This window comes from Dipteris shenzhenensis, chromosome 27, assembly GCF_047967505.1.
Source record: "Dipteris shenzhenensis isolate YYH24624 ecotype China chromosome 27, Dip_SZ_1.0, whole genome shotgun sequence".
In the NCBI taxonomy this organism is placed as follows: domain Eukaryota; kingdom Viridiplantae; phylum Streptophyta; class Polypodiopsida; order Gleicheniales; family Dipteridaceae; genus Dipteris; species Dipteris shenzhenensis.
In genome coordinates this window covers 49,423,392-49,449,158 of record NC_141622.1, presented here as the reverse complement: position 1 = coordinate 49,449,158, position 25,767 = coordinate 49,423,392, and the positions used below count along the sequence as shown (strand labels likewise).

The following is a 25,767-nucleotide window of genomic DNA, read 5'->3' as shown; positions in this document are numbered from 1 at the left end:
CAATGGCACACCAAGTGGATAAGACTTTGGAAAAAATTCTTGACCTGAAATGTTTCTAGGTTTAATCAAATGGAAGTTAGTAGAGTCTTTTCACGATGAAAACATCACATCAATCCAAGACTATGTTGGAACATAGAGTGAAGAGCTTGGTGCAATACCAAGGTACCTCATTTTTGGGTGCCCTTTCACCTCCTCCTCTCTAGAATCCTAATTTTGAACCTCTCTTTCTCTTGAGCGAGGATCTTCTTTCTTTGTCCCTCCTCGTCTCTTGTTACAAAAACATGTTTTTCATAAATTATTTTCTTGCTAGGGATGCTTATGAAAATTTTATGCAATATGAGGGTTTTGATTGAGGTGTCACATGGAGATAGTGGGAGGGTACCGATTAAGGTGATGCACAAAGAAGTCACAGTATCCATGTTTTTCCAAGCTAGATGGTTGGTATTGTGGGTGATATGTTAATACTAGTATCACTAGTGTGATTAGAATTATTGAAATTGGACATATTGTGTATTTTGATGTTTGTACACCAAGCATAAATGTGTTGGAATAAGTTAGTGTGATGATTCATCAATAACTAACACAATTGGTGGCTTGAGTACAAATGATGAGTTGGATATTAAGGAATGGATACAGTGAAGCTAATTTGGATCGATCAAGGTATTGAAGGGCATAAGTAAATATTGCAAAATAATGTATAATTAATCTGTGGGATAATTTATTTCAATAATTTTTCATGAGGTCATATGAAGCCTTGCAATATCAAGAGCTCATGGAGCGACGCCGAGAAGTCCCTATTGCAACTGTGGACAAGGGATGATTTGGGATGTGCTATTAATGGATCTTTTTGCTTTTCAATGAAATATTATAAATTCTCTATATGGGAAGCACGAGCCACCATCTAGAGGGAGTAGGTTACACCCCATACTAGGCCACTTTCTTCTCTCTGCCTACGATCTTTGTACATGGTTCTATGTTCATGTTTTTGTTAATTTAGGGGCATGGTTAATTTTGTATTTTGTCCTCATGACATTGGTATCAGAGCTTTGTTACACTCAAAGAGGGACTTTGAGCTCTTAGGAACTGTAGCCTTTGCATGAAAACCAGTAGGGACTTAGAGCTATAGGAAATTACAAACTATAATGTAATGTGAAAACCAACAACGAATATGCAATGAGGTTATTCATATGCATAACGCTTAACGTAGAGCTTGCAATAGTCCATGACATATCATTAAGTATGTGGGCTAGAGAGGTTGCAAATATATCTTAATAATAGAGAACTGTATCATCAAAGCAATCGACAATAGAAAAAGTTATTAGATTCAAAGGACTCTATAGCAAGTAGCCATGATTCACATAGTCTCAAGAATCGCAGCCAAGGGGCAAGGCTTCTAGAATTTGGAATCTACAATTGTACCTTTGCCTCCATGGCAATGTTACAATAGCCCAAGAACTCTACTCAATCACCATGTCAGCCATCAGATCATACAAACTATAGCAATAGTTCATGTCAAAAGGGCGATTTACAATAGCCATGCTAGATATCTATATTATTGATCTTAGCACACTTGTAAACTCTGAAGTCCCCAAACCAAGATGAGCTTTGGTTCACATCAATAAACTATAGTATACTTTAAGTGGTGGGACTTTGCACCAAAGCATGTCCGCATCACTCTTGCAATAAGTACTCACAACCCGTCCGTAATTTATTTCTTGTCATAAGTACTCATTGCTCATCCATAACTTATTTTCTATGTTAGGTCTTTAGCCAATTAGTGTTACATCATCAAACTACATTTAGCCCTTATCCTCTAGAACAATATTTTTTCCAAGCTTCGGTATTACTACACAATCTAGACTGTACAGACTTAGTCTGGTAAGCCCCATTAAAGAGTCCCTCCATCTTGCAATGATAGAGAGTTTAGCTACAAAGTCCAAGTCTCTTGTAAAGATTTTGCACCTCTGCAAGATCCTTGCAAGAAGTGACTATTATAAAGCACAAAAGTCAGAATATATGTGGTGCTAAGTTGCATTAATTCCATAGATTTTTTAAATTTTAAAAATGTTAAAAAGCGCATATTTTTAAAATTTAAAAATATTTAATGTTTTATTTGTATGAATAAAACCTTATTCATACAAATAAACTTATTGTTTTGGACTACTACAGTGGTATAGATCTTAAAAAACCACACACTTTTTCTTATTATAGCTCCTCAATCCAAGCTACAAATCTCAAGTTACACCCATCCCATGGCCATAGCGTGTGACCTATATCTCAAATCGAGGAAGCATAAAAAGAAAAAGTGTGTCATTTTTAATGCTCTACCCAACAGAATGATTTGATTTCAATAAAAATATGTAAATTCATTAAAAAAAGTGTTCCTATTATAATTACCATGGTATTTATTTCATAATATATTTACTAGGGTGTTTACTATCGACTTATACACATGATGTATTACCAACTTGCTCCAACTTGCTAATGCAATTGCTAAGATGTTACCAACTATAAGTGTTGTAGTAGTAGCTTGTGAATCTACTTTTAGGAATCATAGGACTTATATATCATGAGAAATCTAGACATCATGATATAAAAGACTTATATATCATGAGAAATCTGGACATCATGATATAAAAAAGGCATGTTAGTATCCTTTCTCCCTTGCTAATGTAAGTGTTATTGGCTATGAGGTTTATTATAAAAAAATGTACTCAAAATGTATTTTGGGTTAGAATATAACCTCACGATTAAACCATGTATATGCATGTACAAAATTGTAAATTGATCATAAATTTAGGATGCCAATGCAATTGCTAAAATGCTACTAACTATAATTCTTGTATTAGTAGCTTGTGAATCTACTTTCAGGAATCATAGGACTTATATATCATGAGAAATCTTGACATCATGATATAAAAAAGGCATCCTTTCTCCCTATTAATGTTGATGTGGAGTTAAAAACATTATTAGATTAATAAAGTAAGAACTATTATTGGAATATAATAAATTTATTGATGAGGCTTTTTCAAAGAGTCCTATCATGAACATTCTTGCTTAGTTATCTTCGCTTGGTTTCTTGGCCTTTCTTAACTTTCTCATGTTGCCTTTTTGACTAACTCGTGCACAAGTAAAAGAATGTCACATTCTTTCACAAGCACAAGTGTAAGATCATATGTATAAGTTGGTAGAATATTTATAATATATTTATTTCATAATATATTTACTAGGGTGTTTACTATCAACTCATACACATGATGTACATGTAAGAATATTTCCAAGCATTTAATGCTAGCTATCTTAGTTTGTCCTTAGGCATCTGTTTTGGCAAAATACCTTGAGACAAGTACTATATTAGCTCATCATATTCTATGTTAGTGAAATCGATGGTCAACAAATGTGCTCAACATTTACTCCCTAATTTGTATCCAACTCAAGCAACTATGAGAAATAGTCTGCGACGATGATAGCATGAGATTTTCTTGGCATATGAATAATCTTTAAATCAAATCCCTCCAGAAAAAACATCCATCTAATCAAGCATCCCTGCATAGCTATATTATTGATTAAGTGTAAGATAAATTGATTTCGAAGTAGGTAGTGCATGAATTTTTGCACACTATATTCCATACCAATTGCTTCCCATTCCATATTATCTCGTAGTTGCATTTAGCCGGTGCCATTAGTCTACTTGCGTAATAAATCGAGTAATCTAGCCTACCTTCTGGCTGAGCCACGATAATCCCAATGGCATAGCCAGATGCATCCAGATGGAAGTGAAAGATGATATCCCATCTTCGTTATCGTAATATAGGTGTTTTCATGGCTTGTTTCTTAAGCTCTTGAAATGCTTGTGCATCAACATATCTCTCTCCATATTACCGATACAAGCAGTCTCAAATGTGATCTAAAGAGAACTTCTATTCCTCCAAAACCCACAACCCATTATCTCTCATCTATCTCTCCTCATCTCTCTCCTATAGGCTTAATCCAAGTGTATCCTATCACTGTGGGTAGCCCTCTCGCTGCATTCTCATGTTTCTCAATGTAGAAAATCAAGTCTTTGTCAATGTATGTTTTTGAGAAACCCCGTGTGTCAGTAGACCAAAGAATACCATTGCAATTCCACACTGCCATCTTCAACTTATTTTATGTTCGCATTTCATAGGTTAGACGTTGTCATACCCTATCCACTTCCCCTTCTTCCATTTCTTCTCCTTGATCCATTGGAACTTGGTATCCATCTTGGTGATCTCATATAAGGGACTAACTAATAGGGAATTTCTTGTACCACCTCTGAGTGCTTTTCACCAAGATACAAGGAAATTAATTTTACTCCTCCTTGGTCTTTGCACCGTCAATGTGACAGACCCATAAGAAATTTTGTAGATGGATGTACATATCTTCATCTTCAATTCCTTTGATATCTTGGAGTTTCACCTCGTTTGGCATAGCTTTGATGTCTACCACCTTAGCTGCCACTAGGTATTCCTCATCATGGAAGTGTCAGTAGCTAGTCTAGCCATGTTGATAACTGTGAGAATACCCATGTGGCCGTTGAACTCATCAACCTTTTGCTTCTAACTTTGGTGGCTCTTGCTTCCGCATGGTTGAAGGTGCAGTGCTTGCAACCCAATACCTTGGTTGCTATTGGTTTTCGTAGTGCTCTAGGGCATGTTTCACAACATGTGTGACTTACTTCTTGGTTGGAACCCCGGACTTCACCTTGGTTCCATTCCTACTCCACTTTTGTCTGTGTCTCATGGGCAAGTCTTCTTTGTTCTTTATGGTCTGAATCATGCCTTGATCCTGTATTTGATGTATGTTCTTTCTTTTGAGATACATGACTCGGCTCTGGGACTAGTTCATTGGCTTTTTAGGGGCCAGACTCTCAGTGGATGACTGCTCATGTTCCTCCAACCACCACTTGATGGGTACTTCCCAGTCGAAGCCTCCTAGTCGAATTCTCTTTGTCAGTTTGGATGCCTTGTTGAAATTGGCTCACTCACATTGTCGGTATAGTAGTCAAAAATCGCAAGTGGCTCTTTGCTACATCCTCTTTGTTCTCACAATCGCCCATTCTTCGTTTGTAATACATTGCAACTTTAATGTGCCAACCTCTTTGTCCTCGACATAGGTGTTCCTCTTGCCTAGCTATATATCTTTGTCTTCTTTGCTAACGTTGCCAGACAACTTTTAAAGCTTGAATATGCTGTGAAGAGAAACCTAAGTGAATTCATTGCTCCAAAATCTAGTCGATAAATAGGTCTGTAAGATTTTGAGCTCCACAAACGACACTCGAAGGAATCTTTTGAAATAGTGTGTGCAACCAAGTAACTGTCACAACTTGTCACTTATATACATAAACTTTTGCTTGGGCTGGTATGTTCTCTCATCCCTATCCTAAACCCACTCCAATTAATTCCCCACTCAAATCTTAGCAAGAAAATCCCAAGCAAGATTGCCAAATGTTGATGCTCGAGTTTTCTTATCACTCTTGACCCAATGACCTAGTGACTGGTACATGCTCAATTTTGGTAGGAAGATGCTCTCTCTTGCACTCTAGGGAAAAAGTATACGTCCTACACATTACTTGATTGTAGAATTACGTCAAAGACGAATGGAGTGGAAGGGTCCATGCTATGTGGGAAAACAATATGGAGACGGGTGGAAGAACGTTTCATGCAAACAAGAACAATCGAACACCGAGTAAAAGGAAGCTAATTGTATCAATCAATAGGACAAGGTCCTTATAGCCTGGGACTGCACAAACCAAGACCAGCTCACACCTTGGCTCAAGGAAGAGCACTCACTCACAAGAGGATGACTCACCACTCACAAGACACAATACCAAGGGGACTGTCCCAGTTTCATTACAACGACTCACTATATAGTCTAGAGGTCCCTTCTACTAGGCTGTTCTATTGTCTTCCTTTCTATTTCTGGAACCTCTATAAATCACTATCTCCTATTGGACCTATTGCTTGAAAGCCTGTTGCCCATCCTTGACATCCAGGGTCTCGCCGCTTGGTAAAGCTTGACATTTGGTGGTTTGTTGGTGTGACCAATTTGCCTGGTTAACTACTACCTACATTAGGTTTAGGGGTCAACAAGGGAGTTTTCTCTGGACAACCCCGCACATAATTCTAGAATCTAAGATCCCTAATTTGAATTGATTCTCAAAAATTAAATTGAGTCTTTGAATTTTTGCACACATTCTTGAAATTTGAAAATTTTGTGCACATCCTTAAAATTTGGAATTTGAGAACCTGAAGGAGAATATATGGATTTTTGGACACCCAATGTTGGATCTCAGAGGTTCTGAGGTAAGGGCTTTTTCAAAACAAAATTCTCTTTGGACAAGGAATGGGACAAGGAATGGGGCATAATGGGGTGACTCATGTGCCCTTAAAACTCTTAAATTATGAAGAAATAGGAAAGCCCCTGGCCCCAAGCCCCTGGCCCCCCGACCCGCCCCTCCTCTCCCCCCACCCCCCTCCCTTCCATTCTCCCTAGCAGAAAGTCAATTTGGAAAGAGGTTTGAAGGGGGTAACATACCCACCAAGTACCCTCCAATTCACTTAAAATAAGCAACCCAAATTGAGCATACCATTTTATAGTAAAAGACAAGGAAGGACTCAAGAAGACCTCATTTCAGCTTGTTTTTTAATAACAACAAGTCATTTTCTCTCTTTAATTAGTAAAAGGAAAGAATAGAAGGGGAAGGGAGATATAATAATGAACTTGTTCCAATTCCTCTATTGTCAAGAGGAGAGAGAAGAGGATAGATGAGACTTATACATATCTTGATTATGATAACCCAAGAATAGAATTACCTTGGAAGAACCTCTTCATAGAGAATTGTCCTTTGGAAATGCAAGGATAAATGAGTCCATCCAAGAGCAAGGTGATGAGTCTACACTCTTAGCTCAAAATCCCTCACATATTGATTATAATCTAGATGAGAGGGGAAGAGAAGTAGAGTCTCCCATTGGTAAGCTTGTTTATCAGCTTAGCAACATGATACAGGCAGCCCATAATGACAAAGCTTTTGGAGATAAAGATTTGAAAACTCATTCAAAAAGAGTCAAGTTTCAACCACGAGAGTGAATTGACCAATGAGAGAGCAGCTGAAAGCCACTGTCATGCCACCAATGCATGAAAGATTTTGATCTTTCATTGGGAAAGGTTTCGACAATTTGACACCAGCAATGTTGAATTTATAGCCAAGTTTTAGAAACACTCTTTAGAGTGACCCAAAAAGAGTGAGGAAGATAGAAGAGATAAATATTTAGCAGCCCTAAGCCCAAAAGTAAGATACAAGGTTAAAATGTTCAACTTGACCACACTTAGAGACCTCACTAAACTAGCAGAGAGGAAGTTGAATCCTCATAAACCATTCAATAAGCGAAAGGGAAAGGCTATTGTACAGAATGTGAACAACCAATCATGTCTTGGATGGGTGCCATTTACTTGGATGACTGATGAAGAAAAGAAGAGGCTGATTAAAGAAGGTAAATGTTCTGGATGTAAGAAACATAATGTCCTATTCTATTGGCCAAAATTGCCAAGACCAATTTTGTGAAAGGGATAGCTAAAGCATCCAAGTAGAAGGGTAAGGCTTGTACCTTCTCATCCCAAAAATCTATAGTGACTATCGAACCAAGACCGAATGTTAGCCATTTAGCCAACACTGGTTTATGGATTTGTGAAATGGATAGAGAGAAGGTATTTTCATTGTAGAGACTGGACAGAGAATGAAGATTTTCACCTCCATATAGAGCTTCTTACACAATGGATACGACCAAAATAGAAGATTAAAAAAAATAAATTGATGATCTATAAACTTTGGGGTTCACCTCTACAATCTTCCTCAAAATAAGCTTGCATTCTACAAGCCATTCAATAAGGCACCTCTTCTCATTTAAAATCCTCACCTCCCAGGAATTGGCCACCTGCAATACTGCACTAATGGCTTTATCCCATCTAACACATGGCTCTACTGACTCCTACAACCATACCATCTTATTTCATCACAAAAACCCCTCCATATGAAGCATCTCCTTATAAAACTTGAATGGGACGTTGAACGACCATCCAACTATCCTAGGAACATAGAAATGCCAACCAACAGAACATGGCCTAAAAGCCCAAAGAAATTGCTCCCCATGGGTGCACAACGCTAACCTGTCAAATCCTATTGGCTCTAGAATCCACCTCCTTCCTACTATTACTCTGTGAAAAGCCACTCAAACACTTGGATCCAATTCTATACCATCTATCAAGCCTTTATCTAAACAAAAGTCATCCCAAGAGTCCATTTAAGGCTCGATAACCCCCTTACATTGGGCAATATATCCTCACTTGGTTCAGTCATGTTCTAGTCACCCCCAAGAACCCACCTATAACTCTATATTTTCTCATTCAACTCCCTCTAGCAATCTCCATGCATTTGAGTCTCATTTGAAGCATAAACACAGATAATATTAAATTGGAACCCAACAGAGCGACCGACATTTGCCACAAATTGGCTTGCAAAATCACGGAACAAATCCTTGCCTCCTTGATGCTTCCTTGTTAGCAAGCCCTCCCCCTCCGCCCCCTTCCCCCTCACAGGAGAATTAAGATGACACATTGTCTTATGATTGACCCCATTTTCTCAAAGATGTTTCTTTGTACCCCTCTAGCAATAATGGTGTAGACGAGATTCCATGACTTTCATTGAGACTTCACTTTTTCTCATAAAGCCTTGTGAGACTAGCGTCGTACTCCCTTTTACCCTTAGCGTGGTACTCCATGAATAAATTGCACAAATAAAGGCCCCAAGAGTAGAGGGTAAATCTTTAACTTCTTCTTCTCTCTCCCTCAATAGCGCAAGTACACGCCTTGCTGAGCTCGAAAGAAGATTGCGAGCCCATGAAATCTAGCGTGGGAGGTTATACTTGCAAAATGGAGCATCATTACGGCTGCCGACAAGCGAGGCACCGTCCATTAGCCCACCTCCGTCAATGGTCTCTCAGCAGGGATTTAGGGACGGTGTTCGTCAAGCCCAGCTGGGAAGCATCGCGTCTAAAACATATGCCGCTACCAAGAATATCTTCTGCGGCCATCTGTGCGTTCGATCACCGCTTGCGTGCCTCCAATCACAGCAAACTTTTTCGTATTTGTTGTTTCCATATATCGTAATCCCTGTCGTACAACCCCAGCAAGTTCGAATGCTGAGTCGATACCTTCAATTTGGTATCAGAGTTCTCTATCGGAATCACCTTCTTTGTCTTTCAAGCTTGCGACTCTACGCGCTCCATTTGCTTGATCTAGTTTTATCTCAGGTACAGGGTTTACCCTGTGGGACTCTGCTTGCATGTGAGTTGGCTATGGGCCTACAGTTAAGGCTCCACCCCTGTAGCAGTTCGTTTGGTGTCAGCAGAGCTGGAAATGCAGTCGAGAAGCGTTTGCCTCAAGTGAAAGATGCTCACGTGGAGGGACGTTTAGATGAGGTCTCATTATCTAAGATAAACCATTTAATGCACATGTATATGAAGCGCGGGAGCACCGTGGATGCTCGACGTATGTTTGACAACATGCCAAAGCGTGATGTGGTGTCATGGAACATTATGATCTTGGGATATGCCAATCGGGAAGAGGGTATGCGGGCATTTGAGTTGTATGCACGGATGCAGCAGCAAGGTGTCCATCCAACTGGTAGAACCTTTGTTGGTGCATTGAAGGCCTGCAGTAGCCTGGCAGCAACGGATGAGGGGAAGCAGGTCTGGGGGAGACTTGCAGAGTGCCTGGTGGAAGGTAGAGCCATTCACTCCCAAGCAGTGAGGACTGGCTTTGAGTCAGACATATTTGTGGGAACCAACTTGGTGCATATGTACGCAAAATGTGGGAGCATGGAGGATGCACGTCGGGTATTTGACCAGTTGCCTCAGCGTAATGTTGTCACATGGACTACCATGATTTTGGGATATGCTGAGCAAGAAGACAGTGCAGTGGGTTTGAAATTGTATGCACACATGCACCAAGAAGGCATCACAGCAGATCGTCGGACCTTAATTGGTGCTTTGAAGGCTTGCAGCAGCCTGGCAGAACTGGAAAAGGCGAGGCACGTTGACGGGAAATTTGCAAAAGTGGGATGCGTGGTGAAAGGAAGAACTATCCATTGTCAGGCAGTAAAGAGTGGCTTCGAGGAAGATGCTTTTGTGGGAAGCAGCTTGGTAAACATGTATGCAAAATGTGGGAGCATGGAGGATGCACGGCGTGTCTTTAATGCATTGTCGCGTTGTAATGTGGTCACATGGTCTACCATGATCCTGGGATATGCTGAACAAGAGGAAAATGAGGAGGCTTTTAGACTTTATGCGCAAATGCAAGACCAAAATTTGGCTCCAAGTACAGGTACCTTTGCTGCCATATTAAAAGCATGTGGCAACACTGCAGCCCTGCAATCTGGAAAGGAACTCAATTGCCAAATCAGTAAGGTTGGTTCTGAAACTATTGCAACTGTGGCGACCAGTCTAATTGACATGTATGCTAAATGTGGGAGCATGATTGATGCTCAGCACTTCTTTGATGCATTGCCCACGAAGAATGTTGTACATTGGAGTGCATTGATTGCAGGATATGCCCGTCAGGGAGAGAGTGAACTTGCGTTTCATTTGTTTGAACGAATGAAGCAGGAAGGCATACGGCCAAACAGTGTCACATTTCTTAGTGTTCTCACAGCATGCAGTCACGTAGGTCTAGTGGACAAGGGCCAGAAGTTGTTACAGGTTATGAGCAAACAGTATGGCATTATCCCTACTGTTGAACATTATACTTGCATGGTTGATCTTCTCAGCCGTGCAGGCCAAGTAGAGGAGGCGGTTGTGATGGTGGAGAAGATGCCTTTCCAACCTAACGAAATTGTGTGGTTAACAGTGTTGGCTGCGTGCCAAAAGTGGAAGAATGTAGAGGTTGGTAGGCATGCCTTCAAAAATGCTGTGAGATCAGATGAAAAACTCTCTTCAGCATATGTCTTAATGGCAAACATATATGCTGATGCTCAGATGTGGGAGGACCATGATAAGATTCAGCTAATGAGAAAGAAAGCCAAACCATGGAAGAGGCCAGGACAGTGCTGGTGGACTGATCTTGGTGGAACAGTTCATACTTTTGTGGTGGGGGATAGGGGACATCCACCAAGCCAAGAAATATGTGCAAAGCTGAAAGATCTTTCCTTTGAAATGGAGAAATTAGGTTATATGCCTGATTTGGACTGTGTGTTACAAGTAGGCGATGATGAAACAGAAGATGTACTTTGTGGCCACACTGAGAAACTGGCTGTCGCTTTTGCCCTAATCAATACGCCTCAGGGAACACCCATACGTGTTGTAAAAAATCTGCGGGTTTGTGATGATTGTCACAGGGCCACTGCTCTCATATCGAAGATAGAACAACGAAATATCATTTGCAGAGATGCAAGTCGCATTCACAACTACAAGGACGGAAAGTGTTCTTGTGGGGACTTTTGGTGAAACCTTTCCTTGACCTTGGCAGAGCAGTGTCGGACAGGGTCTAGTTGAATATTTTGGAGAGCTTCCTTACAGTGGCTGTTTAGTTATCAACTGCATTGTAATAGAGGTGGAGGTATTTGGCCAATGCCAGAACGCATTTTGACCTGACAACTCTGGTGATGGTTCTCTCAGATCATATTGGGGAACAGTTGGAAGCTACAGTGATTTAAGTGGTGTTCTTGTTGCTCTTCTTCATGGAATCAAGCTGTGTATTGCTGATTCTTAACTACCTTACCAGCCAAGTTTCAATTTTTTTCTTGTTGGTCTTCTTCTCAAAGGATATATGATTGCACACAGAGGTTCATGAGTGTACTTTTAAGAAGGTTGGCAGGAAAGAAAGGATAAAGACAGATACAAAAGATTGTGAAAGAAGGTGCGAGGGGGATTGGAGGACGAGAGAGAGAGAGAGAGAGAGAGTTTATTAAAGTCTTCGGAAGACCGATGGGTCTATTAAACTGTGAGAATCCTGATACAAACAAAGTGTGAGGGTGGAGCTACTAAACGAGCATCCACACCAATGCAGAATGCAAAAAGCTAGTGCTAAGTACTACATAGTCATGTTAGAGTGATCGACTACACATAAGTATCATCATCATCATTATCAAGACATCAAGGTGGATGAGACAACGGAAGCATGAAGTCAGCGATAGAGTGCCATTGGCTGCTCTCGCGGGCGTGGTCTTGTGTCATCTCCTGGTCATAGCTTTGCGTCTAACAAGGGCTACAATGACCCCTTTCGGTCAAGCCTCGACTCTGAATAGAGAGGGGATATCACCAATTGTAATTTGTGCGTCAATCCTTTGTCCGAGCTGTCCTGTTTCTGGCTCTGGATCTCGATCATGTCGGGGCCTCGTAGTACGGGGGTCCACATGCTCTGGCTGGAAGAACTCCGTGATCGAGCTCTAGGAAGGGTCTACTAAGGAGGAGATCTCCTACTATCTCCATGATTGATTTAGACGCTCACGGTGCTTGATTGCCTCATGGATGAAAGCCGCCAAGCATCTCTGGTCTTGATAGGAGAGAAATCGAGGCAACACCCTGGAACTGTCTCTGAAGAGGCAGTAGAATAGTCCTCGGATCTCATAGTGTACTGGGCACCTAAAAATGAAATGCTTCTCTGACTCAACCTCTTGTATGTCACATAATATGCATATGCGTCTCTCCTAGGGTAGACCCTCTGCCCTTGTCACTCTCAATGTGCAGTCTATGTGAAGAGACCCAGAACTGCCCAATAGAGATCCTTAGTGAGTGGGGTAAGTGGATTTGCGTATATCCTGGTGGGTCAAGGAAACCCCCCTCTGTGATATGTAAACAATGATCCTTGTAGAAGCCAAGCTGGAAGCTCGTTCAGTCCTAACCAAGTCAAAAATGTGTGTAGCTGTAAAAGATCCTCGCGGATGACCTGGTTGATCTCGTGTGACAGGAGAGGAGAAAACGGTGCGTCAATGCTATATTGGAAGGGAGGGAGTCTATCCATGTGGAGCCCCAGTTGCTCAAACCATCTCTTTGTGCGTGCATACCAGCATCTCTGGTCACCTGCTGTTGATAGTGCCATAGACGAGGACAATGCTAGCCATAGTAATTTGCTGTGTCAGAAGTGCAATCCCCATATTCCCTGACCCGGTATAGGTAGGTGATCACCTGAAATACTGCATCCAGCCGTAGTGGGGATGACCCAATTTAGCTTGAATGATCTGGTGAGGGACGGACGGCTTACTGTGGATCATCCGCGATAGCATGAGAACTTGTAGCTGCTCCACACAAGCCCACTCTATATCTGACAGATCCGGCTCCCAACAAGGGTTGCCATACATCCCGTTGGACGGACCAAGGATTCAAACAACAATCCCTCGGTCTGCGGATTTTGAAAGTGTGAGCGGAAGCACTGCCTCTCTAATCTGGCCAATGAAGCATATCCCCTGCTCAGGCAGGTCTGCATCGCGGGTCTCATAGTGAAGATAGGTCCAGAGAAGACAACCCTAAGGTATGTATATGACGAAACAATCTGAACAGGCGACCTGTCAAACGTGAACTGCCCTCGGTGCATAACGGCTCGAGATGTATTGAAGATAATGACCTTGGTTTCACCAAGGTAAACCTTCAAATCGTGGGACTCATAAAAGGATTATGATGCATCAAGGTGTCTTTGGAGGCCCTCTGCTGATGAAGACAAAAATGCCACGTCATCTGCATATAGCAATATCCGGATCTCGTGCCAGTAAGAGAGCATCCATCCCCCTCCAGTGTCTGCATATCTGTCTCAAGCTTGTCAGTGTAGAGGCCAAACAGGGTGGGTGATAAAGGACACCCTTGTTTGACCCCAATAGTGCTCTTGATCTCATCTGTCCACCTAGACCTTGCTCGAACTCTGCTTGAGACTCTTGTAAAGTGCCATGACGGCCCAAATGATCTCCTGGCCATATCCCAAATCTTGTAGGCATCGGAGGAGGCGGGCTCTCGGAACCATATCAAAGGCTTTGTGGAAATCTCCATGCTAGGGCGAACCTCTGGCTAGGAGGAATTGACAAATGCTCGCTTTACTTGCTTGTGCCGACACAATACTCAGTCCATGCCATTTCGCCAATTGCGAGTTGCTGGAGACAAATCTCTCTAATTCCTCTTACGGGAGGCTGGGCGACCTTATGAGCTAGCAATTCTCACATTTGGTTCATAAACGAAGGAGAAATCAAAGAAAAACCAGTCGACTTTGAAGTAGTTCTCACCAGCGACCTGGTGCATATTTTCGGGCATCCTCTAGTATAGATCTTGTCTACTAATAGGGGCTTCTTTTGCCACCAAAGCCCCTTCATAGCCTTTGTAATCAGGGCGAATTCTACCCTCCACTGCAGGCAGATTTCTTCATATTTTGGTCAAAGACAGTTGACCAAGCAATCAAAATTGGGGGTTTTATACTTGACTGAAAGTTTTGAATATGTTTACTGTGTTTCACCACAAGAACTCAGTCATGGAGCTTATATTCACCATTATCCTCTTGCGTTTCTATGCGGATGATATGATGCTTGTGCTCTCGAAGAATATGTTCTCAAGTTCCACTTGCTTGCGTCTATTTGTCAAACCTTGTAAGGCATTAGACACTGCCCATGTGGTAAGACCTTGCCTAGAAGGAAAGCTTTGCTTCATGGACACCACGTACAATGCAATGGACAAGCAAGTTTATGAGTCTGATACAATGGTGCCTTGGAAATGACGCTAGAAAAAGGTTGCCATCAAGGGGGGGTATTTTCCCACATCTTCAACTTAGTTGTTTTTGTGTGATCAATAAGGTTCTCTGCCATGGGTAGTCCCCCTTAAATGATTGTGAGTCTTTGTGAGTCTTATGTTTTACCTTGCTGGATCTAAAGGTATTCCCATGTATAGTCATTGTCTATCTCCCAATTGTAAACCAATAGCCAAATTCGGAGTGAGATCATGTTGGAGCATGGGCATCCAAATGAGTCTATTGCCGATGCAACCGGAGTGAGTCCAGGTTGTGGATCATGTGTGTTGCCACTAGAGGTGGGCAAGCCATGAGGTTCCCATGGACTACTACCAGGGGTGAGGTCATCAATTTGTGGGGGGGATGTTGGGACAAATCGATGTAATGGGATCATACCAAGGGTCATAAGGTCTATGGTTGTGAGTGTGATCACATGAGTGAGTGTGTGAACACGTGTGTGTGTAGGTGTGCCCGATTAGGTGTGACTGATGATGTGTCAGTCAATAGGTGTAATTGAGTGAATATAGGAGTGTGGTGTGTGATTGAGAGATTCTAGGAGACATTGGTAGTCTTCCTGATTGAGATGATTGTGGATCTAGATTCCACCTACTCATGAGCAGTTGCCTATATGTACTCCATTCTATGAATGAATCAATTGCCATTGCCTTCATACTTGTGCCATTGTCTCTACCTCTTCTAACTTGTTTCATTCTAACCTATATGTACTCCATTCTATGAATGAATCAATTGCCATTGCCTTCATACTTGTGCCATTGTCTCTACCTCTTCTAACTTGTTTTAGCTCAGAGGACGTGGGAAATGGCTCAGAGAATGGAGAGAACAAGCCTAAGCAAATTTTGTGGAAGAGAATGAAGAAAAAGCTTCAAAATTCGGTGAAGATATGACGACATCTCCTCATTCCCTTGATGAAATGAGCTCATATCTCGGTAGCAAGTAGCTCTAGATGTCGCCCAAGTGTGGCTAAGAGGGCAAATCAAAATTGTGATTGTAGCAGCCGCATTTCGAGATAGTTCGGCCAGTAGAAATCATGAAGGCATGGGCTGTAGATGCGCAATTTTGGAGAACCCTCCGGTGAGGATGTGCGCCCTAGTGTGGGGAAGCTACAGCAAGAAGGATTTCAAAATCCAACGGTCAGATGAGAAGAATTCGATGCTACAAGCTCAGCTAAGAAGAGGACAAAATGAAGATGGAGTTGGAAGGGATGAAGAAGGTGATGACATGGCACCTAGGATGCTAGGGAGGGTGAAATGGCTCTGATACCACATGTTAAGTTAGAAGAGGTAGAGACAATGGCACAAATATGAAGGAAATGGCAACTGATTCATTCATAGAATGGAGTACATATAGGCAACTGTCCATGAGTAGGTGGAATCTAGATCCACAATCATCTCAATCAAGAAGACCACAATCACACACCACACTCATATATTCACTCAATCATACCTATTGATTGACACATCATCAGTCACACCTAATCAGGCACACCTACACACACACACACACACACGTGTTCACACACTCACTCATGTGATCACACTCACAACCATAGACCTTATGACCCTTGGTATGATCCCATTACATCGATTTGTCCCAACAATCCACAAAGCAACAATGTACCCTCTGCTTTTGTGCCCTCGATGAAGCACCTCAATGTGAAAATGTGATCCATGGTGCAATGATCGCGTCGAAATCCAGCTTGTCTAGCTGCTCTAAGTCCCTGGCACTCTGCGAATCGACTGACCTCAAAATCAAGCACTGATGCATAAATCTTGGACATGATATGTCCGATCATAATGGTCCAATAGTTCTTCGGGCTCATCAAATCCCCTACCTTGTGGATGGGTGAGATAGTGTTAATAGTCCAGGTGCGTGGAAACCCCAAACAAACAGCTTCATTAAAGAGCTTTGCTAAGATCGGGGCTAGGAGATTAATCCCATATGCAATGAATTCAGTACATAGGCCCTCATGATCTTTCGCTCGGCCATTATGAAGTTTCATTATGGCATCCTTCACTCCCCCCTAGTAAAGAGTGTGCAAGATGTAGGGCGGGGTATATGTCAGAGGCCAGGAACTGGCTGATTTGGGATATCGTAGAGCGTGCGTGCATAGTTATACCAGATCTGAGGTTTGTGAGTTATGAGTGGTGAGGGGGACCGTCCTTAGAGTTGTTGCTAAACAAAATGTTTAGTTATTCCTCCTCGCTCCGACGAACAAAATCGAGCTTCTTCTTGCATACTAATCAACAATACTCGCGTGGTGTCTCCAGTTCATTTGGAAGGTTGTTTTTGGTTTTGAATTTGAGCTAACGGCATAAAGACTTGCACTGATCATCATACATCTATTACAAGGTACGGTCCCAGGTTGTAGTGGATTGGTGGAGCGAGTGACATGAGGGAAAGTGTGAAGGGCAGCCTCGTGTAGTGAGTGGGATGATCAGGGTAGCATGATCCTCTAGTAGGCTATGAAGTCAATATATGTGAGGTGTGTAAAGGTAGGCTGAGTGTATAGTGAAAGATCACGATCGAAATGTATGTCATGATAGGTGGTGTAGGCGATCTGTTGAGCGAGAGATGCTGTGAGGTGGGGTGAGTGATGATAAAGAAGAGGTATGTATGATCAACCCTGGGGGAGGAGCTGCGACAACAAAATCAGTGATACGAGATGTGAAGGCAAGGGATCCCATGATGTAATTGACGACGCTAGAGCCCCCACCATGTGGGAGGCACGTGAGACCACCTGATGCGGGCCATCTATCAAGACCGATGGGTCATCACGAGCAGAGAGAGAGAGAGAGAGAGAGAGAGAGAGAGAGTTTATTAAATTTGCTAGAGACCGATGGGTCTATGAGACTAAAGAAAACCTGATACAATGAGCAAAAGGGTGGAGCTACTAAATGAGCATCCTAATCCATGCTAGAGAAAAACTGTGTAGACATAGTCAATGGTATCATTATACATGTCATCATAGTCATATACATCCATCACTGGCAACCTCATCCCCCAGCGGAGATGCAGTTTGATCCAATACAGTACAGTACAAGGCAGTGGATAGGGGAACGTCAAGGTACACCCGATGGTGAACTAGGAAGTGTGGGCGAGAAACCTGTGATAGATCGTTGTTTGCTATTTGGACGAGTTGTCCGTCGTGTCCTCCTAGCAACTATCTAACTCTTGACAAGTGCCACAGTAATCCCAGTCGACAGTACCCTAGGTTTGAAGATAGGAAATGTCGGTGAGTGTGATCTGTCCATCTGTTCTCGTCGAGTGTGTCGTGTCTCAATCTCGGGGTCTCTGTCCCTCTTGCTGTGTTTGTGACCGAGGGAACACCATGCTCTGACTAGAACTTGGTGATCCTACTCAAGGATGGGCCAGGCAAGACCTCTTGCTCCTGTCTCCGTGATCTAATGAGACGCTCTCTGTGTCGGACCGCCTCACGGATGTAAGCCGCTAGGCATCTCTGATCTTGATATGAGAGGAATCTAGAGAGGCCATCGAATCTATCTCTGAAAAGACAGTGGTACTGTCTATACGGATCTCATAGTAGACTAGCAATGGAAGATAAAGTGCTCCTTTGACTCCAGCTCGTGCCGCTCACATAAAGTGCAGATACGACTCTCTCTAGGGATCCCCTCTGCTCGCTTGTTCTCGATACGGAGTTAGTGTGATGACACATACAGCTGTCCAATGGCAATCTTGAGTGAGTGCGGGAGGTGAATCTGGGTGTACCTAGGTGGGATAATGAAACCCTCCTCGGAGATGTGCAGGCAGTGGTCCCGATAGAAACTGAGCTTCTCAAGAAGCTCTGTCTATGCCAACCAGGTCCTGAATGTGTGTCAATGTAGGAGATCCTTTCGAATAATTGGGTTGAACTCGTTGCCCCGAAATGGGACAAACGGAGCATCAATACTTTACTAAGGGTGGCAGCCTGTCAACATGGAAACCCAGTCTCTCAAATGATCTACATGTGTGCATGTACCAACATCTCTGATCACCTTGAGCTGCTAGAGCCATAGAAGAAGTTAATGCCAACTAGGGTAGCCTGCATCGCCTTGTAGTGCAGGAGCCCTAAGCTCGCATGTGGTATAGATAAGTGATAGTGTGGAACACCGCATCTAACTACAGTGGGGATGCCGCAAACTCAGCTTGAATGATTTGATGAGGAACATATGGCTTGCTGCAGATCATCCATGATAACAACAGAAATTGCAATCTCTCCACTCGGGCCCACTCTGTGTCAGAGAGGTCTGGTCCCCAGTAAGTGCTGCCATACATACCCGTAGGATGGACCAAGGAATCGAAGAGGAGAACCTTGGTTCGTGGGTCCTAGAAGTGCGAATGGAAACACTGTCTCTCCAATCAGTCAAGTGAGGCATATCCTCTACTCAGGCGGGTCTACATAGGTGGTCTCAATAGGTCCAGAGAACAAAACCCCTAAGTGTATGATGAGAATCTCCACTGGTGCCCCATCAAATGTAAACTACTCCCTGTGTGCAAGTGCTCTAGAGGTATTGAAGATCATAACCTTGGGTTGACCTTCAAGTCGTGGCTCGCAAGAGCTAATAGTGCATCTAGATGTCTCTGGAGCCCCTCTGCAGACAAGGATATGAGTACCACATCATTAGCGCATAATAGAATTTGGAGCAAGTAACCGGCGAGGGAGCAACTATCTCCTCCTAGGGTCCTCATAAAAGAGTCAAGCTCGTCTATATAAAGGCCAAACAAGGCTGGTGAGAGTGGGCAGTCTTGTTTGACCCCAATAGTTCTCATGATCTCATCTGTCCATCTGTCCCAAGTTCGGTCTCTACCAGAAACCCTCTCGTAGAGTACCATAATAGCCCAAACTATCTATTGACCATAGCCAAGCTCCTGGAACTGCCTGATGAGACGTGCTCATGGTACTGTATCAAAGGCTTTGCGGAAATTCACAAAGCAACAGTAGACCCTCTCTTTCCGTGGTCCCATGATCACGCCGAAATTGTGCGTGCCCATTTGCTCTGAGTCCTTGCATCTCTGCATAGCGATTGACCTCCATATCCAGTATCGAATCATAAATCTTGGACATGACATGCCTGATCATAATGGTTTTGTAGTTACTTCGGCTCATAAGATCCCTTGCCTTGTGGATAGGTGTGATAGTGTTGAGTGTCCATGCGCGTGGGAAACCAATACATATTGCGTCATTAAATAGCTTTGCCAAGATAGGGGCTAGGATATCAATCCTGTATGCAACAAACTTGGTGCATAGACCCTCATGAGGCCATTGTGAAGCTTCATGACCGCATCTTTGACGCCCCCCTTGGTGAATAGAGTGCAAGATGTCGGTCGTGGCCTGTGTGAGAGATCAGGAGTGGGCTGGTTGGGGACGTCATATAGTGTGCCAGCATAGTCGTGTCAATGATTGGTGAGGGGGACTGCCATTCAAGAAACCGTCGCCAAAAGTTTTTGGAATTATTACTCAACAGAATGTTCAGCAATTCCTCCTCATTTTGGCGAACAAAGCTTTGTTTTTTTTGTCGAACTAGACATTGTTGATACTCGCATAATGTGTCCGGTATGCTCGGTAGGTCATGTTTGGTTTCAAATAGGAGTTGTCAGCAAAGAGCCTTACACTCATCATCGTACCAACTATTACATGGCACCGAACCTAGAGGCAGTGGATGATTAGAGCATGTGGTGTATGGGAAGGCGTGGAGGGAAGCCTCGTGCAGTGATCGACTAATCAAAGCGGCCTGGTCCTCTAGGAGAGGTATGTGATCAATTTAAGTGTGAAGAGTGTATAGTCATGCATAATATCTTAGTGAGAGGTTGTGATCGGAGTGTATATCGTGATATGTAGTATACGTGGGTGGTGTGGTAGACGGTACAACCAGGCGAGGAGTGATGATATTAAAGAAAAGATATGTATGATCAGCCCTAGGTAGAGGTGATGAAATAGAGAAGTCCGCGATGTGTGATGTGAAGGCAGGGGATCCCAAGCTATAATCAACCACACTAGACCCCCTTCCATGTGGAAAGCAAGGGAAGCCACTGGAGGAAGGCCATCGCTCAAGACCATTATAGAGAATGACATCGTGCGCCATACCTAGATCAAGGAGTGCATGCCCATAGGAGGTAATAGGGGCCCATCTATCAGCGGATACCTGTGATATGCTAGCATCAGCAAGATTTATGTCAAGAAGTAAAACAACATCCTCTCAAAAATCTAGCAGTGGCACCTCGCATGCTCGTGTCCTCGCGTTTGAAGTCCCTAACTAGGAGAACATCTCCGAGGCTCAAGACATCTATGATATCCTGGTGGAGAGGTGTGTATGGTGTTGTCTCTCACCCCACATTGCCTTAGCAAAGTGTGATGTCTCTGGTGGGAAATAGCAGATCGCTATAAAGAGATCTCGGCTAGTCCTGTGTGGTAATCGGACCCAAAGAAACCTGGAGTGTGGATCTCTCCTCTCCACTGAGATCGCCTCGATGAGGGTGATCTATACAGGACTGCCACTCCTCATGATCCACGTACCCCGCTTGTCTCCCTCGTCTGCTCCCTCCCTATAGGCTGACTCCAAGGTGTATCCACTGACCAATGGTGAGGGGCACTCTGGGCTCTGATGTGCCTCTGTGTAGAAGACTGTCTCATCCTGTGAAGGATTCTGAGAGATTCCCTATCTCTAACCAAAGGGTACCATTACAGTTCCAAATGGTACAAGTGAGGGTCTTGGTATCCTGTGTCTCATAGACCCCGCCTCCTTATGCGGGAGGACGGTCAAGTCGGTGGGGTCCGGTGATGAGACGTCCATCCCACACTACTTGCCCCCCTTCCCCTCCTTGCGAGCTGCATCCCGCAGTTGCAAGACAACCTATCTCTCCTCTATCTACAGAGGAGTCAGATCTTCATCCATCGATATAGTGGGGTGATCCCGTAGGACTGCTCTACGGCGTAAAGCTGCTAGGCATGCGTGAGTGTCTCTGAAAGGTATAACAAGAGGGTGCTCTCTATTGGGGTCTCTCCCCACTTGCCATGCTCCTACAATATCATGACCAGGATCTTGTTTGAGCTCCTGTATGAGTCTGGCCTGCTGCTGAATACAAGCGCTTGCTCGTGAGTGAAACGGGTCTACTCCTATGCAAACAGGGTCAACTCCACCTCATGTTCCCGAATGTTGTGTACCTTTATAAGAAGAGACTCCCAAAGATTTAGTGGGTCACCCAACGGGTAGCGCGGTTCTCTCAAAATCTCGGATTGGAAGGGGGCTAGCACAAAGGTAGGGGGATGGGGCTAGATGGTGGGTGAGCAAAAAGAGGGGATGCCGGTGAAAAAAAGCAAAGAGAGAGAGAGAGAGAGAGAGAGAGAGAGAGAGAGAATTTATTAAAGTCTTCGGAAGACCGATGGGTCTATGAGACTGCAAAAAAAACTGAATACAATGAGCTGTGGTGGTGGAGCTACTAAACGAGCATCCACACCAATGCAAAATGCAATAAAATGCAAAATAGCAGTACTAAGTCCTAAGTACAACATAGTCATATCCCGACTATATATATATATATATATATATATATCACTATTAGCATCATCGTTGGCATCATCATCATAACCATCATCATCATCATTGTCAGCAATAGGACATCAGGATGGATGAGGCTGTGGAAGCGAAGGCATGAGGTCAGCAATAGAACGATGTCGCCCCCTCAAGGGTGCAGTCTTGGTACGTCTCCTGGTCATAGATCTGTGTCTAACCAAGGCCACTGTGACCCCCGTTGGTTGGACTCTGAACCTAAACAAGGAGGGGATGTCCCCAAGTGTGATCTGTGAGTCAACCCTTTGTCTGAGCTGTCGGGTCACAAGCTTTGGGTCGTGGTAATGTCGAGGTCTTGCCTCATGGGGGTCTATGTGATCTGGCTGAAAGAACTCTGTGATAGAGCTCTGAGAGGTATCAATCAAGGGAGAAGTCTGCTCCTGGTCTCCATGCTCGGAGTATCCTATCTCGGTGTCTAAGCATCTCATGAATGAAACCAACCAAACATCGCTGGTCTGGGTAGGAGAGGACACGAGCCAACCTCCCATAACTATCTCTGAAGAGGCAGTACAAATGCCCTCGGATCTCATAGTAAATAGGACACTTGAAGATGAAATGCCCCTCTGTCTCAACCTCCTACATGTTACACAGTGTGCATATGCACCTCTCTCTGGGTAACCGCTCTCCTCAGTCGCTCTCGATACGAAGTCTGTGTGAAGAGACCTGGAACTACCCAAGGGAAATCCTCAACAAGTGGGATAGGTGAATCTGTGTGTATCTTGGTGGATCAATGAAACCCTCCGCTGTGATATGTAAGAAGTGATCTCTGTAGGAGATCTGATCTGATTTGATGCAATGGACTAGGAAGGTCGCCTCTTTATAGCTATGAGGGTGGTAGTCGGATCAACCTAGTCGGTGGAGCCGACCAGTCAATCTAGTCGGTGGAACCGACTAGTTGTCCATGGAATATTCAAATTGCCTATACCTTTGCCGCCACGAGAGCAAGGGGCTCCCACACAATCAAGACAATGTGCCTCGTTGTGCTACCAGCTTACCTACCCTGCCTAGCCCATAGGCTAGACTCACATAGATCACCTTTCTACCATCAATGGTCTCAATGATAGACCTCTTTTGACATGCAAGTCAAGATCCATCCAGTGTCCCGGGCTCACACATGGCTTCTCCTCATATGGGGGCCTTACAACTTGAGCACATTGGACCACTGGTGGTTACCAGGAGGGTGGGGCATTGAGCATATCTAACAGCTCAAAAACCTTGTTAGGTTGAAAAATTATACTTGTGTAGTCTGCATACCTATCTCTCGCCACCTTGAAGCTTGTGAGAGATTCTTCCCGTTCTTGATTTCCCCTTGGTACAACTGCACTTAAACATGTATAAAAGTTGACTAATGTGTTTGCATCCGCTTTTGTGGCAGTTCTTTTCAAATGTGTTGCTAGAGAACCAAGTGTCATAGACACCTCACTTTCATTAGGATTTCTGATGTCGAGGTTATCTTATGTTTTGCAAAAATATCATGATTCAGTCTTTTGGACTCAATCAAATATTTTGTTGGATGCCTAAAAATACATATTGTGGCCATATAAAAATTGAAGGGAAGAACCATTGAAATTTGCTTTGCAGTGAGTCTTTTGGAGTCCCTTGCTTGCCAAGCAAGTTTATTACAAGATTATGCATGATTTAACCATCAATCGGCTCAAATTTACAATATAGCAAGAAATTTCTCTTTGCCTCTTTCAAAAATCTCTCAGAATTTGCCTCTTCACCCTATTCATGCAGAATTTGTCGAAGGCATTGTGTGAAGAATTTGGTGAATGTCTCCTCAAAATGGGTAGGTCCTTCAAACATAATTCCATTGTCATATAGCTAGCTATATTTGGACAGAACATGATTTGACGTAAGACTACATTAGAGACCATAGGTTTCTTGCCATCCACCAAAGCCTTGAATATCTATGATCCCATAAGATATATCAAGATTCCTATTATTGGAAAAAATAGTTGCTGACTCCACATCTTGAGCATACATAGCATAGGGCTTTTGTCCCCATATATATTCGACATCATCTTTTGTGATCATCTCATTAAGACACAGATTGAGATTCATTATTGACATGATCTCATCTTGATCTTCCTCAACCTCTTGATCTAACTCTTCTTCCTCTTTATTTTCTATGTCCTCCTCTTTCTCTTATACCTGAAGTTTCTGAGCGGAGGAACATTGTCTTTTTTTCAAAGTAGCCTTTGGAATTGTGTCCTCTCTATCTTTTACTTGTACTTTTTGAACAAAGGAACGTTGTCTTTTTGTGAAAGTAGCCTTTGGAACTCTGGCCCTTGCAATATTAATCTTTTTTATTTTGCGTCTTTCTTTTCATTTGATAGGTTGCACCAACGTGGCCATGGCTCATCCTTCCTCTTCTTCTATCTTTTGTATTTCTTTATTATGCAATGGTTGTATTGCTTCTTCATTTTTCTGTTCGAACGCATCATCTTCTTTTGTTTCTATCTCAAAGAGTTTGTGTGCAGACCCTTGATGTGGGGCTCCTTGTCTAGGCTGCTTGTGAGCCAAACTAGCAGCTCTCTCATCTTGCTTGTGTCCTCTTTGTTTCTGAACCAAACTACCATCCATCTGATCCTTCTTGTGCACTCTCTGTTGTTGAACCAAACTAGCATCCTACTCATCTGGCTTATGCCCTCCCTGCTCTTGACTGAATTCATGGTCTATCTTAAGTGATGATGTCTTAAGTACTCAACCATAATATTTCAATGCAACCTACTTGCTCTGCACTCAGAAATGTACTCCATTCATCCATGAGAGCCTATAATGGAGTTTGTAATTCTGTAAAGTTTGATGGTGGAGGAGGTGGCATTACAAGCCTGTTTAGACCTCTTGATAAGATAAAATGATAGCCCCAAATATTAGGTTGTGAACACTTCACAAAAATATCTAAGTATGGTCTCTTTGGTTCCATCATAATTCCCACAACCATGCTAGAAGTTATATGTAGCACACAATGTCATCCGTTGTGTGCCACACCACATTTGTCGTCTATTATGCCACATCATCTGTCTCTTGCAAGCCTCGTTGGCGGGTGCCAACTCGCCATTTCATGGGTCTCTGGGATCCTCACGATCAATCCAATTGTGCACCATGTCATGGGTCATCTGCCGCGCCACGTCATGGGTGTCTGGGACCCTCACTCTCATGGGTCTGTGCCAAGCCACATAATGGGTCTCTAGGACCCGCGCTGTTAGGCACTGTAGCAGTTGCCTCTAAAGTCTGGCCCATTACAATCTTGGGAGAACCACGTCATCAGAGATGCCTTTTAAGTTTGTCGCCACGTGTTAATATTTAATGCGCAGTCTTTTAAGTCCGTCGCCATCTGCAGTCTTTGAAGTTCACATCTGTACTCTGCAACGTGCCATATGCAGTCTTTGAAGTTCACTGC

At 43.2% G+C, this 25,767-nt stretch overlaps 1 pseudogene; it reads left to right on the top strand.

The window, feature by feature from the left end:
* The first annotated feature begins 9,008 nt into the window (after window positions 1–9,008).
* Window positions 9,009–11,519, top strand: LOC147884430 (putative pentatricopeptide repeat-containing protein At5g52630 pseudogene; annotated as a pseudogene).
* Window positions 11,520–25,767: the final 14,248 nt, after the last annotated feature.